The following is a 16,694-nucleotide window of genomic DNA, read 5'->3' as shown; positions in this document are numbered from 1 at the left end:
TGCCCAGTTATATACCTAGGAAATGTCTAAGGCCATATTTGACCTCAGGAAGAGAATTCTTCCTTAGTTCAGGCCTTAGTATTCTATCTATCTGCCATCAAATAACTTTCCCATGCACTTAAAGAACAATGAGGAAAATAAGGCACAGAGAAATTAAATGACTTAGCTGTAGTTAATAAGTGTTTGAGACAGAATTTAATTCCATATTTCTCCTGACTCCAAGCCCAGTTCCCTATTTATTATATTGTTCTACTTCTTTTATATATGTCATTTTAAGATCTAAGTTGATCAAAGCAGTTCCCTGCATATCCACATTTAGATGATCTTCCTCATGGGCATCAATTGTACTTGTGTTTTCAGAAATTTCATTCCTTCTGAAATGGCTTTCCTTATAAAATTCATAGGCATAGGATCTTACCTATTGTTTCTTTCAGTTTTTTATATTTGCACTCTGAAAATGAAAGATGAATGATCAGTCTGGCTTTGTTCTCTTTCTGCACCAGAACTTCTATTATAGAAAGATTACTTGCCTTAGAAATGCTTTCATTTCCTCTTAGCCTTTTTAGTGGTCATAGCAACTTATCTCCTCTGTGTGACCATGACCAAGTTACATTCCTTCTCTGGGTCTCAGTTTCTTTATCTGAAAATGATAGATCTAGCCTAGATGATCTTTTCTCTTTTGTTTCTAATTTCCATTATGCCATAAGATATCACTGGTCTAAACAGGCAACAGGATAAGATCTGACAACAACTATTAAGCAACTGCTATGAATCTTGCTGGGTGCATGCAAATATAAAAATAGATCAATCCCAATTTGTAAGAATCTTACATTCGAAGAGGAGAGATAAGTACATATGAAACATATACATATTATACACACAGAGACATACTGTACAGACACAAACTATATATATGTATATATATATATATACATAGCTATTACTTATTATTATCATTAGTTATTAATTGCATCATTGCATCCTAAATGCAAATCATTTAATCTCTGCTTTTCTCATTTTTTTTTTCAAATGTAAAATGGTGATAATGATAGCATCTACCTCTAAAGATTGTAGTGAGGATCAAATGAAATGGTATTTCTAAAGCACTTCACATAGTGATCTGGCACATAGTAGGTGCCTTATGAGTATTAATTGTTATCATCATCATCATTATTATTATTATTATTATATAATAGATGCATCACTAAAAGACTAAAAAATTAGAAATTCTAGGTCTATGCTTTTTGTTGTGCATAGATACAGAAGGATCTTGACTCTCCCCACATTCCTCTCACTTCATCTGAGACTACTTAATGTAGTTTTCTTTCTAGAACTCAGTCCGGTTAAAAAGGCCCTAGCACCAATTTTCCCAAAATAGAGGATATAGAAGTATGATATAAACATGGCATTCCCTCTGGGCTTATTTTCCTAACCCCCATTCTAATGGACTGGGCCTCCAGAAGATGGATATCTATCACTCCTTTTATAAGGATAATCCTAAGTATAACTACAGTTTCTTGTCTTGGTACTCATGAACCTCTACCAGTATACTCTTCATTGATTATCAGTCAGAGTTAATTAACTTTTAGAAAAGATAATTACTAAGCTTATTTAGGAAGGTTATTTAAGAAACATCTCTCTTCTTACTCCTTTGCCTCCAAGTAAGGATATACTTTCCTCTTGTATACATAATGGCCCTAGAGAAAACGGGTTTAAATTTAGTGATAAAAATTTAAAACACCTCCTGATTACTAGAAGTTCCCTTTCTCCCGTCATGGAATGTTCATGAAATTTCTTTGAGGTGTAACTGTATTCTGGATTCTGAGGGTTAGTGCCCTTGTAGAGTCCTGAAACTGCCTTTCCTTGGCTTTTCCTTTCTATTTTGCCGCAATGTCTCTCCTGATTGAAACACTATTATCATCTATTGTTGCTCTGGGGTCTCTGCTTCTGATTCTATTGAGAATTTTAGATCTTCCAAACTTTTAAAGTTCACAAAGACATCATCTGCTGAGTTGGTCTCTGCTTCTGATTCTATTGAGAATTTTAGATCTTCCAAACTTTCAAAGTTCACAAAGACATCATCTGCTGAGTTTGTCTACCATCAGACTAGCCTATTTCTGGAATACTCAATTCTGAACGAGTTTATAGTATTATCCATAAGACTAGAGATAGGTCTGATTATTTTAACACCACTTATAGTTTTTTACTCAATGATCAAGGCATTTTCCTCCTCCCAAATTGACAAAGGACTCATTTGAAGCCATTTTGTATATACTTAATTATTGATCGGTTCAACCCAGATATTTGTCTTTTGTCATATCATCAGTTGGGGAAGGATTGCAAACCCACAAGTATTTGTCTCTATTGCTCAGAAATTTAATCCCTAAATGAATCTTATTACTGGTCCTACCATAGCCTTCTTTCTCTATTCCCAGACTTGGTTTGTGTTGAAGGAAACACTATCCTTTCAGTCAGTTAGGCATATAAACTCAGAATAATTTCTTCATCTTTTTTCTTCCTCACATGCCATTGACAATCTGTTGTCAAATCCTATTGACTATAGTTCAAAATATCTCTATAAACAATTTAATCTTATTTTATCATACTATCAATGTTATAGCCCCAGGTCCTAATCACCTCTGGCCTGGAGAATTATAACTTCCTAGACATATGTTCTATCACTGTTCTATCACTATCCTCCTCACTCTCTAAGAAAACAAAAAAAAAAAAAAAACAAAAACAAAAAAAAACAGACCAAGTCCTTACTCCTGCTTTCCAAGATCACAGCTTGGATAATCTAATAAATGGATCTGGACAAAAGTGTTAAAAAGGCAATCAAAGACTCCATTTGGGAAGGGTTGCAATACAGTTAATTGAACGGAATGAATCCTTATCTGAAAGTTCAGGCATCAGACTTGGGATGAAGGAAAAGGGGTGAGTGTGTGTTTGTGTTTTGTGTGTGTGTGTGTGTGTGTGTGTGTGTGAAAGAAAGAGAGAGACTGAAAAAGAGACAGAGAGACAGAGACAGATACAGATATAGAGAGACACAGAGACAGAGAGAGTCATAGAGACAGAGAGAAAGAGAAAGATGGGGAGTCAGTAGGGAGATATATAGAGATATATCATGGTGATATGGGCAGTTGTCCACTTGTCTGTCTAATCCATGTGTGGTTCAATCACTGATGCAAAAATTCTGCATGATAGCCCTGATTTCTCATTGATCTCAGAGCAAGTCAATCTCAAACTATCTCCTTAGCAAAGGTAGGTACTTTAAATCACTAATTTAATAAATAAACATTCATTAAATGCCACCAATGTACCAGGCACAATGATAAGGTCTGACTTAAAAGCATTTTTTTTTTTAAAGAGAGACTTAAAATTGGGATCTATATTCAGTTTTGTTACTTATATCTTATGTGACCTCAGTGGCCTCAGTTTCCTTCTCTAGAAAATCAGGATGTCAGACTCAGTTATTTTAAAGGTCCCTCCCAGCTCTGAAGCTATGAGACTATAAATAGTGATTCTCTTCTCCTTGTAGACATAGACATAAGATTTATATCACTATCTCCCATTTGAGATACATAGGCCTAATAGACTAATATATGTGATAAATGGCCCTTCATGAATACCTCATGAGGGCTATTTTCTAATTCTAGGTGTTTACAGCAGCCTCATGTAGACAAAAGCAATACAAACTTCCAGCCCTTTTATTCTCCAGAGTTCTTTGGTCTGTTTCCCATTATGGAAAATGGTAAAAGCAATAGGAGGTGATCAGGAAGAGAAGGCAAGTGGCTATGAGAAGGTCTGGGAAAATCCATCTGCAGGAGCCAACATTTATAAAAGCTGGCATTGTATAGCACTCTCATTTGCAAAGTGCTTTCAAAAGAGTCCTGAGACCATACATTTAGAGCATGAAGGGACCTAAATTCATCTGATTTTAGACATGAGGAAACTGAGGCCCATAAAACACCATAGAGTCAAGAAGTGGTAGATTTGAGATTTAGATCTAGATTCTCTCATTGCAGATCTAGAAGTCTAATTACATGATCACAATTGGTCCTTACAACAACTACAAAACTAGATAATACTAGCTACTAGTTTCTGTATCCTTATTTAAGAAATCAGTACTAATAGGACTAAGGACTATGAAGCTAAGAGATTCATTTAGGAATCACAAATAAAGCATCAGATGGAAAATTTGAAGATGAGTTTTTCCTGATTCTAAGTCCAGTATTCTTGCCTCAATAGCATGCTGACCTTATAATGACTATGTCCCTAATGGTCCTCATCTTTTTCTGAAAAAAGGATATTCTCTCATTGTGAGAAGAGCTTATGGGTACCAAAGTGCAAATGACAACATGATTAGTTCCAGATGTGACTGTTATACTCGTAAGGGAAAGTGATTAATCAAAAATGACCAAAATCACAACAATTTTTAAGTGCTTTGTATTTTTTAAAGTATTTTTCTTCCAAGAATTTAATACTTTAGCAGCATTGATTTCTTTAAGGAAAAAAAAAAAGCCTTTCAAAGACACATTTAGATACTTGAGGAATCATGGGAGGATTATGTATGGAGCTGTTTCATGGTGAGAACACCTATATAAAGTTAACCATTGAATAGGAGCTCCCAGAGACCCAGAGTAGCACTCAGGTTGTTTTTCATTCTGAAGGAAGTCTTAGTAAATAACTATCTAAAAAGAGGTAACATGTAATAATGTGTTGGAAGTGTTGGTATACAATTGTCCTTTAAATTCATTAAACTTGTCCTGAGCAACTACTCTGTGCAAGGCACTCTTCTGGGAATTATGAATATACAAACAAAAAATCATTTGAAAAATGAGATAGTTATATTAAATAATCCTTAAGGTACCTTCAAATTTGGGATCCTGTGATTTTTTTTTAATTTTAAAAGGAAAATTACAGACATTTTAGGAGGTAATAAATAATGTGGGATGCTTTAAACCTTCATAATGTAGGAGAGAATACATCTTGTTTGTATTCATCACACAAGACAACTCACCATAAAGTATCAATTAAAAGTGCAATCTGAATAACTGTTGATGTTTTTTGGCACCATATTACAAAGAGTTACTGGAAAACAGCAATTTTAAAAAATGATGCATTTGAAATCATATAGGTCACTTCACGGTGTGGAGAAGGCTAGCTTGGAACTTCTTCAAATGGTCATAAATGCACTCGGATCCTCTAAAATGAATGATTCCCTAGGGCCAAAATCATTGCTCCCTTTTAATGTTTTCTCCATGGCCAAAATATTTTTGGCTTAGGAAACACTTTGATAATATAACCATCTCAATTCCTGCCATTACCTGTATATTATATTTACTGATACCAGACCATATGTGAGACTTTCTTTCTGGAACTTCTTGATATAAGTTTTAAGGCACATAAAATATAAGTGAGGAAGAAAGATTTAGGGCCAAGATTTCATATTGGTTTTTGCCCACTTCCCCAATAAAGTAATATCCTAATGAGGTTAATGGAAGCTGTCTGGGAGGGGCAACTAGCTAAGGTTTTGGACTAGTTAGCTTAACATTTAGAAGACACAAATTTAATAAGTAACCAAATTCACAAAAATATGGAGGCAGCAAGTATGAGATCACCTGTGATAAGGAGTTAGAAAGCTAGGGAATAACTAATGGCCTTCCTTCCATGCTAAAGAGAAAAACAGGAATAGCCATAGCAGCAGCATCGGTATCTTTAAACTTCCTTCTTATGGAAATTCTCAGTATCTGGGGACATTGTGAGGGTAGTAGACAGCAACATCTTCCCTTCTCCAATTCTTTACTACATAGGGTTTGTATATAACCTACAAGCTGTATCATATTCCTATTAATATAAGAGAAGAGCATCAGGCTTACTTCTCCCCCATCTCCTCCACTCTATGTTCTTTTTCTTAGGATCTCTGAATCAGCCAAACAGAATCTACTTTGCTCTTACCAAGAAATAATAAAGACATCAAGGGGTGACTATCCTTAGTAGGGCATGACTCTCTCATTCTGGTATTACAGTAGCATATTTTCTGTCTCTTGATTCAGTTTCAATTTGGGAGCAAAATTCTGGTAGTTGAAACCCTGCACTGAGCTCTTCATGTGGAATGTTGGCTACAGATTCTATCGATAGTAATTCACTTTAAGATTTATAAAGTATTTTGTTCCTCTAACATTTTTGTCCAAGAGGTAAGGCAGATGTGATCACAACCGTTTCATAGTACTGGAAGATCTGCATTTGCTTGAGGAATTTAATTTATTTTCCCTGCTCTCAGAAAGGTGGAATCTACATAGCTGGCCTAACAACTCATAAAGCATTGCATTATTGTGCCTATCTTCTTCATTTACATGTATCTTTTGTCATTTTTTGCCTATGACATGGGTGTGAAGCAAAATGTTGAGTTTTATTTTTCTTATTTTTGATAATTTGGATCATTCTTTTTCACAGAATCATCAAAAGTTTACACTGCTATTGAAAATGACTTGTTTACATCTTTTGATCATTAGCCTATTAGTTATTCCTTGTATTTTTAATTATTTGCAGCATAACCTGTTGAGACAGTGGAGATGGAGAAAGGATGATCAGAGGAACAGCAAAAATACCAGAGGATTTGCATAAAGGAGTATCTAAAATAAATTTAGAAACTTTTGAGCTACTTACTTTTGTGCCAACTTGTTAAATACATGGAAAGCCAGGCTAAAGACAGTAAGACAATTCACATTTCCATAGTGCTTTAGAGTTTAAAACATAGTTTCCCTGCAATATCTTGGTGAGGTAGTTCATGCAAGTTTCCATTTTGTAGAAGAGAAAATTGAATCCCACAGGAATTAAATGACTAGACAGTTATGGCAGATCTAGGGAAAAAATGAGGAATTAAAACTCAGGTTTCTTAAACACAGAATTAGCCCCCTTACCAAATGATGCTTTATATGATTTTTATCTCAAAGATAATAGGATGCCATTGAAGAATTTTGAGCTGGACAATGACAATGATGGTACTTAGCCATGACAACATGGTACTTAGCTTCTTTATAATACTAAATAAAGAGCTGACCTTAAATTCAAGAACTGAGTGCAAATCAGGGGTCTGATGTGTATTGCTTGAATAACTCTGAGTAAAACATATAAGTACTTAATGCTCTAGAAAATTTTTAGAACTATATGTCACAGAGAGTTGTCAAACTAATTTTTAGGATTTTGCTGTATCAAGGAAATTACTATCTAAGCCTTATGTTTATACATTAATGAATCACTTTCAAAAATATTATTTTTACTTATGTCTTTTATTTTTATATCATAGTTGTTTCCAAATATATTCTTTCCTGTGTTCTATCCAGATAGCTACATTTCATAACAAATAATAAATAAAAGAGAGAAAAACCCAATTCAACAAAATTACCCAGTACTATTTGACAATATATCTATCCTTTATTTCACATTGATAGTCCCTTTCGTCAGCAATGAAGGAGTGAAGTGTGTTTTCTCAAGTGTTCTCTTGCACCCACTATAGTTATTACAATTACACAACACTTAGTTTCTTTTTATTGCTTCTTAAGTTCATATTGTTGTGGTCATTATGCTTATAGGGCTTGATTTTTGAGGGAAAGAGGTTGTGTTTTTCACTGCATCAGATTATATGTTTTTAATGTTTATATGATTTCTTCTTTGCCTTTCTTATGGTACATTAAAATTCCATTAAATTTATATATTGCAATATGTTTAAGCAATTCATTGATTGATAGGTATCTATTTTCTTTTCCATTCTCTGCCACCACAAAAAGAGCAGCTATGAAAGTTTAGGTGTACATGGCCCCTTTCTTCCTTGTCTTTCATCTCAGTAATATACATTTCTGTGTATGCATATTACCACATGTACATAAAGACATATATCATATATAAGCATATATGTACATACATGCATATGCATACATCTATATGTATACATATATGTATGCATGCATATTGGTCTCACTATAGAACCTTTGAGTCAAATGTTATAGAGATTTTAGCCACTTTTATTTAGTACATCTTCCCCCCCTCCAATCATTTTCCAGAATGCCAAGTTGGGACCAATTCATAACTCAAGTAGAAGTGTACAATATAGGCATTTTTGTTTTCCCACAGCCTTTGTAACATAATCTATTTTTAGTTTTGACAATTTCTTGGGTATAAGTTGACATCTCTTAGTTGTTTTATTAGCCTTTATCTGTATTATTAGTGTTTTGGAGTAATCTTTCAAATAATTGTAACTAGTTTACAATTTTTTTTGTGTACCACTTATACCTGTCCTTTGACCCTTCTCCATTATGGAATGGTTCTTAGTCCTATAATTTGTATTAATTTCTTATGCTGTATATCTTGAAAATCGCAGCCTCATCAGAGGTATTTGATGCATAATTTTCCCTCTCTATATAATCTTTTTCCTTATAATCCTTGAGTAATTGATTTTGTCAGTGTATAAGTTTTTCAATTTTAATAAAATCAAAATGATCAATTTTAACTCTTTTGTGATTACTTCCATACCTGTTTTATTAAGAATAATAATTGTGAATGGTTCCTATCTGATCTCTTTTAATCTTATTTAATGGTGTGACTTTTTATATTCAGGTCATGTATCCATTTTTAATTTATTATGGCATATGGTAAAATATTTTAGTCTAAACTTAATTTCTGCCAAATTGCTTTCCAGTTTTCTCAAAAGTTCTTGTTGAAAAGAGAGTTGTTCCTGAAATAGTTCATATTCTTGGGTTTGTCACACATCAAATTATTGGGTTTGTTTCTGATGCTTCCTTATTGAATCTGCTCTACTATTCTACTTTTCTATTTTTTAACCAGTAACAAATAGTACAATTTGATATCTGCAAGTGTTAATGTCCCTTTATTTCTACTTTCCTTTCTCATTATATCCCTTGAGATTCAAGACCTTTTTAGTCCTTCAACTGAATTTTGCTATTAATTTGCACAGCACTAGAAAATATCCCATTATGAGGTCATGTTTATGCAGCACTTGCTTGACTCGTAAAGCATTTTCCCCACAAAGACTTTGTGAAGCAGGTAGTCCAAATATCGTTAGCTCCATGTTTACAATTAAGAAAATTGAGGCCCAGCAAAGTTAAGAGACTTTTAAAGTCACATTACAAGCAAGTAACTGGTGGAGCAGAAGTTTGACCCCTAGTCTCTTGGCTCCCAAAATAATGCCCTTTCCATTGTACCATACATTAAGAATTATCCTCCAAGCCTTATCTTTTCCCCAAACCCTTGGATACTTAATGAATTTGATGTCCATCCCCTTATCAAAACCACAATAAAAATAACAAATTAGCCAAAGGTTGACTTTGTAAGAGTTGGTAACTCCTGCCTTCACAGGCTGATGGCAGGCCTGCTCCACTGTTTGTCCCTTTGCATTCATGCATAGTGAGGAGGAATTTTGTTTTTTAACTAATATTCCTAAGAATCAAGGAAAGCTATAGTCCATCAAAATGAATCAGGGTAGCTTCCACCCCAGGAGAGATGTTCCTTTAATGCAGAAAGCCCTTTTAAAAAAATTGAACATTTTGTTTTGGCCCACATTGTCTCCACTGATTACATAATTTTCCTTCACTGGGGACAATGATTATCAGGAATGTGCAGAAGGGCAATAGATTTGAGAGTCAGGCTGTTCCTGTCCATTTGGCAGGGATGATCACTCTACATTTTAACAATTGTTTGGTTTGGTTCAGAAAAATATCTCAAGTTTCTCAAAACTCTGAGTCTAAGATGGATAATCATAATAGAGTGATCCATTTTCCCCATAATAATAATATTACTAACTTCATATCCTGCTAATTTTACTAGGAATTGGTTCTAAACTTATGATTTTTTTTTAACAATTGGGAATTCTTGGGAAAGAAATTCCTTCTGCCAATTCAGGCTGGCACCTTCCCTGTAACTTATGAGAATAATCCAGAATACTTAGAGGTCAGTCACTTGCCTAGGATCACACACTTAATTTCACAGATGGGACTTAAACCCAGATCTTCTTGATTTTGAAGGCCACCTTTGAATTAAGAAATTCTAAAAAAAAAATAGTTATATCATCTCTTTAGGCAATAGTAGACAGAGTATTAAATATGAAGAATAAAATCAGAATAGTGATTTAATCTTAGATTTATTTCTTATTGAATCCCTTTGAACAAGATGAAAAAGATGATTTTCTATGATAATGAGGTTACCATTTCTGCAATTCTTAATGAGTATAATGCTTCGATATTTCAAGCACCTTGTGGGTGTTGCTTTTATTGATGCAGATTACGGTCTTAGAGATTTCCGTGGCCAAAAATCATCAACCTATTTAATGAGTATCAAGCCAACTTAATGAGTCTTTTTTTAGCGAGGCTGATATTCAGGCATCAGAAATACAGTTTATCAATCAGTCTAAGCTGGAAGTTATTTACTCCTGTTTGGTACAACCAATCAGAGCTTTAATTCCACTATCACAGAGAGTGACAACTCAGGTCTTCTTCTACCACCATCATCAAATATCCAAGGGGGATTTTAGAATAATAATAATAATAATAATAATAATAATAATACATCTTATTCATAGAGTTCAATTATATTTCTTACAACACATGTATCCGATCCTTTGGTCCATAAGATTTTAGTCCAGACAGACAAAAAGCAAAATAAACAATAACACAATAGAACATAGATAATATGATTATGAAGGGTTTTTTTTTAAGTCAATGTAGTGCCCACAGGGATCCTTAAGTATGTTTAATACATCCCTCTTTTTTTTATTAGAATTTGACTTCTCTGTGATGTTTCTGTGAAGGAGGTAGTGTAAGAATGATATGAGCATCCTTCCATATTATAACTAAGAAAACAGACTTGGGGAAAGTGACACGACTATATAACAAGTTAAGAATCAGAGATTTTCTGATTTAAACTCCAGAACTGTTTCCATCATACTTCCCTAACTCCCTAGTACCCTAATGTTTTTTTTCATTCTTTCTTTCCTATATTCTTTCAAAATTTGATCCCTGGTTATTAAGTTTATTAAATTGCTTTGAGAAATATATATGCTCTTTCTCCAGGGAATATTGACTCTCATGTTCTATCTCTTATGGACCTTATTCTTTATTAGGAATGAAAGCTTTAACACAAAGGAATGAATGGCAGTATGTGGGAGTGTCAAGCCCTATAGAAGAGGGGAGTAATTATAGGATCCTAGATTCTAGGGAGGCTAAGAAGGACTGTCTCTAATTCTATCCCTGAGACCAGTGCTGAGAGACTTTGCTGTGCTTGATTTATTTTTGTTTGTTTCCCTTTTTTGTATTCACAAACAGCCCATCACATGCTATCTTGAAAGCAAAGCAAATCCCACCATTTTCTTCTTTGCAATAGCAGCTGTCCCATTAATATCTCTGGATTATTTCCGAATCTGGCAGATTTAGTTAGTAAGCCAGATGAACAGAGCTAAAAAGAAGGAAGGGTTGTCATCAGATTAAAGGCCTCCAAGTCTACCTCTCCAACAACCAATTTTAATAATAAGAGCAATAACAGGATGTATTATGTATGCAGCTTCTTGATATCATTTTTGAGAAGAAAATTAGTTTATTGTTCTGGTCAACAGTTTGAATTCTTGAAAGTCTTTAAAATAAAATGAAGAAGTTTATTTTTGTATATATGCATACATGCATGTGTGCACATGTGTATGTGAATATAATAATATGTATACATGCACAAACATAGGGCAAAAAGAAATGATATTAAAGGAACCAAACCAGCAAAGTTTATATTCTTAGTATTAAACAATTGTTGGAAAGAATAATTCTATTCAGTTATCAAAAAATGAAATATTTCATTATTAATTAAATTGCTCTATTGCTATGACATTGTGGGTATAAGGGAAGGATTTCCCTGTTTGAAAGTTTAAATGTATTATCTATCCCATCATGAACACGTTGCTGGTAAAGACATAGTCTCTATAGATTGTGAATAGTGATAAGCAGGTACCACCTCGGTTTTCACAGATTTTTTAGCCTCAGTTTTGAAAGGAACTTCAGAAGCCACCTAGTCTAATTCCAATTGAGTAGGAATTTAATCATTGCAGTTTTCTAGCCTCTGGGGAACTCACCACCACTAAAGGTTGCCTATCACACTTTTAGAGAACTATCATTATTACATTCTAAATGGATATTTTGATTTAATATTAAAGGTTATACAATTAAAAACATTAGAAGGGAAGTAAATCATATTATTGTCACATCCATGGGTAGAAGATATATGATTAACTAAATAAAGGATATAGATAATTAAAAAAATAAAACAGAAAAAAAATAATAATATGGAACTGAAAATATTCTGGTCAAACCAAACTAATACACTTTGGATAAGAAGGGAAGTGTTCTAAAGAGAAAAAAACAACTCTTTTATAATAAGAATTTGATATACAAAATATAGAGAGAATGAATCCCACACATATGCTACTCTCAATAAATGAGAACAAAGGACCAAATAAAAGGACCAAATAGTTCTCAATAGAAGAATCTCAAACTTTTAATAGCATATGAAAGAATGTTCCAAATAACTAATTATAAGAGAGATTAAAACAATCCTGAGGCTTTACCTCATACCCCACAAATTGATAAAGATGACAAAAAATGGGAATAGTTAATATTTGATGGGTTTAAGGAAGGTAGGCATGCTCATGCATTGTTGATAGAACTGTGAATCAATACAACATTTTGGAAAGCAATTTGGAATTAGACAAAGTGACCAAGATATCTGTGTTCCAGAGATTCTTCTAGTAAATTTATGCCCCAAGGAAGTCATTAAGACATATACCAAATATTTATAGTTGCACTTTTTTAATAGCAAAGAATTGGAAACAAATGAGATATCTGTGATTGAGCAAAGCTTTAACAAACTGTGGTACCTGAATATCATGGATTATTTTTTTAACTGAATCTTTTTTTATTATAACTTTTTATTTGCAAAACATATGCATGGGTAATTTTTTTTTTAACATTGACCCTTGCAAAATCTTTTGTTCTAATTTTTCCCCTCCTTCACTCACCCCCTTCCCTAGATGGCAGGTAATCTAATAAATGTTAAATATGTTAAAATATGTCTTAAATACAATATATGTATACATATTTATACAGTTATTTTGCTGAAAAAGAAAAATTGGATCTAGAAAGAAAGTAAAAAAAAAAAAAACCTGAGAAGGAAAACAAAAATGCAAGCAAACAACAACAGAAATAGTGGAAATGCTATATCATGGATTATTACTATGCTGAAAGAAATAACATGCAATGGCTCTGGAGAAGCATTGAGAAGTCTAAATAGAGTAGAAAACTCTGTCAAATTTATACAAATGTGAATTATTCACCAACAGATAACTTGTCAAATGACATGAAGAGCACTTTTCTGATAAAGAAATAAAAACAATTTATAGTCATATAAATGATTTAAATCATTATTGATTAGAGAAATGCAAATTAAAAGAACTTTGATATTTCATCTCACATCTAACAGATTGTCTAAAATAATAGAAGGGGAAAAATGACAAATGTTGGGGGGAAATAGGGAAAAATTAGGACACTAATATTCTATTGGTAGAACTATGAATTGATCCAACCATTTTGTAAAGCAATCTGGAGTTATGCCCAAAGACTTATAAAACTGAATATACTATTTTGTTCAGCAATAGCACATATTATGTCTGTTTCCCAGGATGATTAAGGGAAATGGAAAAGAACTTATAAGTTTTAAAATATTTACAACACCTCTCTTTCTGGTGGCAAAGAACTGGAAATTGAGGGGATGTCCATCAATTGGGAAACAGCTAAACAAATTAGGGTATATGTTTGTGATGGAATAGTATTATGCTGTAAGAAATGATAAGCAGATTGATTTTTAGAAAATAATATGGAAAGATTTGCATGAAATAATGAAAAGTTAAATGAGCAGTACCGAGAAAACATTGTGTAGAATAAAAGCATTTTTGTTTGAAGAACTGTAAATTACTGTTATTCTGAGGATTATAATTACTCAAGTCAAGTACAAAGGACCTATGAAGGAAGATATTGATAAATAGTAGTATGTATAGCAATAGTGTTACATATATACATTTATATAAACACACACATATGTACACATACATATGTATACACACACATATGTAAATAACTGACAAATGGTAGTCTTCTCCAATGTGGGATGGGAAGGAAGAAGGGAAGGAGGCTATTGAAAACTTAAAATGTAACAAAACATAAATTTCATTTAAAAAACAATAATAATTCACAAAAATCTACATAAACTAATATAAAGTAAGCAAAGCCAAGAAAATCATACACACACACACACACACACACACACACACACACACACACACATATATATATAGAGAGAGAGAGATCATAATAATGTAAATGATAAAATCAAGCATAAAAAATTCAAAAGTGAATACTGCAAAATTGCAAAAAATAATCATACTTAAAGAAGAGGTATGAAAAGAAAGTACCATTTTACCTCTTTGCATAAATGAAAGGTCTAAGAGTATATTCATATTTGTCTTTTTTGATATTTTGATCACTTGTGTTAATTTTTTCCTCTTGTTTTCCTTATGTTTGAAAATATTATTATGGTGATGTCTTTTTGGGAGAGAAAAAAAGGATAGTAGAGAAAATTATAATGATGTAAAAACAAATGATATCAATACAATTTATTTTAGAAAGAATTTACAAATAAAAAAGCATTAACAATATATATGTTTTAATTCACAGAAGAAAATTTTCCAAAAGTTCAAAAGGACTCAAACACAGAGGACAATTCTGTTACTATGATGTTAAATTTAATATAAAAGAGGAAAACTATATAGAGCAAATATCCAGTTTTCTATATAATATTGTGTTATAATTTTTTGCTGTTGTTATCTTTGATGTTGTGGCTGTTAATCTTTCTATATGAAAATTCTCCAACATGCCACCATGACTGAGCTACTATTTCTCCATCCTTCTGTCTCTTTGATAGGTTCTTTCTAGACTCTGCATTTTTAGGAAGTACTCAGACCAATCAGTCTTAATATTCTGGGCTTTAATACTACACCTTTTCTGTCTTGTTCCTTTTCCTCCTATGAAGTATTCTTCCAAAATTTTTTTGAGGAAGATTCCAGATCAACCATCCTTTATTCTCCTTCTTTCATTCTTTATATTTTGCTCCTATATATGTACAGTATATCACTTTGATCCTACTTTCTCCACACTTTTTAGATACCTTTTATGTCACCTTCCCTTTTTAGAAAGTAAGCTTCTTGAAGTCAAGTATTATGCTTATTTTGCTAGTATTTGTATCCCCAGTGCACAGTGGTTGGCATGTTATATTTAGTAAATGCATATTGACATAATTTGACATGTTTGATCATGATTATCAAGTTCATTACAGGAAAAAGGGAGCAGGGAGTGAGAGACCATCAAAACTCTGCTTTCATTGACCTTAATCTTCACACCAGTTCAAACCTCAATAGTGCAGCAAGTTCTCAGTACACCTCCCTATTTCCTATCTTCAATCTATTCTGCACATGCAGTCAATAGAATTCCCTTTAAACACAACTTTCATGTCAGCACCTTGCTTTATACTCTATGTAAAGGAAAAGTATTGAATTTTAAAAGTCAACTTCTTAACTTGAATATTTAAAGCTTTCTACTATCTGCCTCTATTCATTCTTCCATTTGAGGTTTAAATCTCAATGCTCTCTTATGATTCTAACAGTAATTCTTCCCCTCAGACTAATCTACTACCAATTGTTAGGAGTTGTTATTATGCATTAGAATGAATACTGGATTTGAAGATGGCAGAAAACTAAGTTTATAATTTGACTCTTATTAGCCGTGTGGCCATATGAAATTAATTAACACCTCGAAGTCTCATTTTCCTCATCTATAAAGTTTGTGTAAATTTTCTCATGAACATGTTGTGAGGATCAAATGAATTCAGCTAAAATTCTGAAAACTTAACTATGTACAAATGACATAATGGTATAAAAAGTCAGCCTTGGACATGGATTTCAGTCCTGACTCTGTCACAACCTATGTGACCATGGGCATATCACCTAATCTTTTACTGCCCCAAGTAACATTTTAAAACTATATAATTATAGATTAGTTAAAATTACACTTGTGGAAGGGAACTACTAGCAGCTTTCCACACCAATGGGAAAAAAGGTCCAGACTCACTCACCAAAAATTAAATAAGTAAAAGATCAAATGCAAATTTCTCATTACTCTATTAGTCATAGACTCATATAAAGTAGTCTCTGTCTTCATGGATCTTACATTCTACTGGTGGGGTGAAGATTTTCACCTAGGAAGGTGACTTTTATATAAGATTCAAGATACTCTTTGTAATACACTCCTAAAGTTATAGTCTATGAGCCCCTACCATTGCATTTACCTTTAGTAGTCAGCCAAAGAATACATTTAACTCAAAGCAAAGTTATTTACTGACATAGCATTGTAACCACAACACTAACCAAACATTTCCCCTCTATCCTGTGAACCTGGGGTTCATTCTTTCATAGCATCGATAGGAAGAATGAACATAGTTATGGAATATACTGATAATCAATACAAAAAAGAAACACAAGTGGTTAGAAGCACATTATGTTTTGGGCAGTTCTACACCCTGATATCTTTTCTTTT

Source organism: Antechinus flavipes, chromosome 2, assembly GCF_016432865.1.
Source record: "Antechinus flavipes isolate AdamAnt ecotype Samford, QLD, Australia chromosome 2, AdamAnt_v2, whole genome shotgun sequence".
In the NCBI taxonomy this organism is placed as follows: domain Eukaryota; kingdom Metazoa; phylum Chordata; class Mammalia; order Dasyuromorphia; family Dasyuridae; genus Antechinus; species Antechinus flavipes.
Note: the sequence above shows the minus strand (reverse complement) of the source record.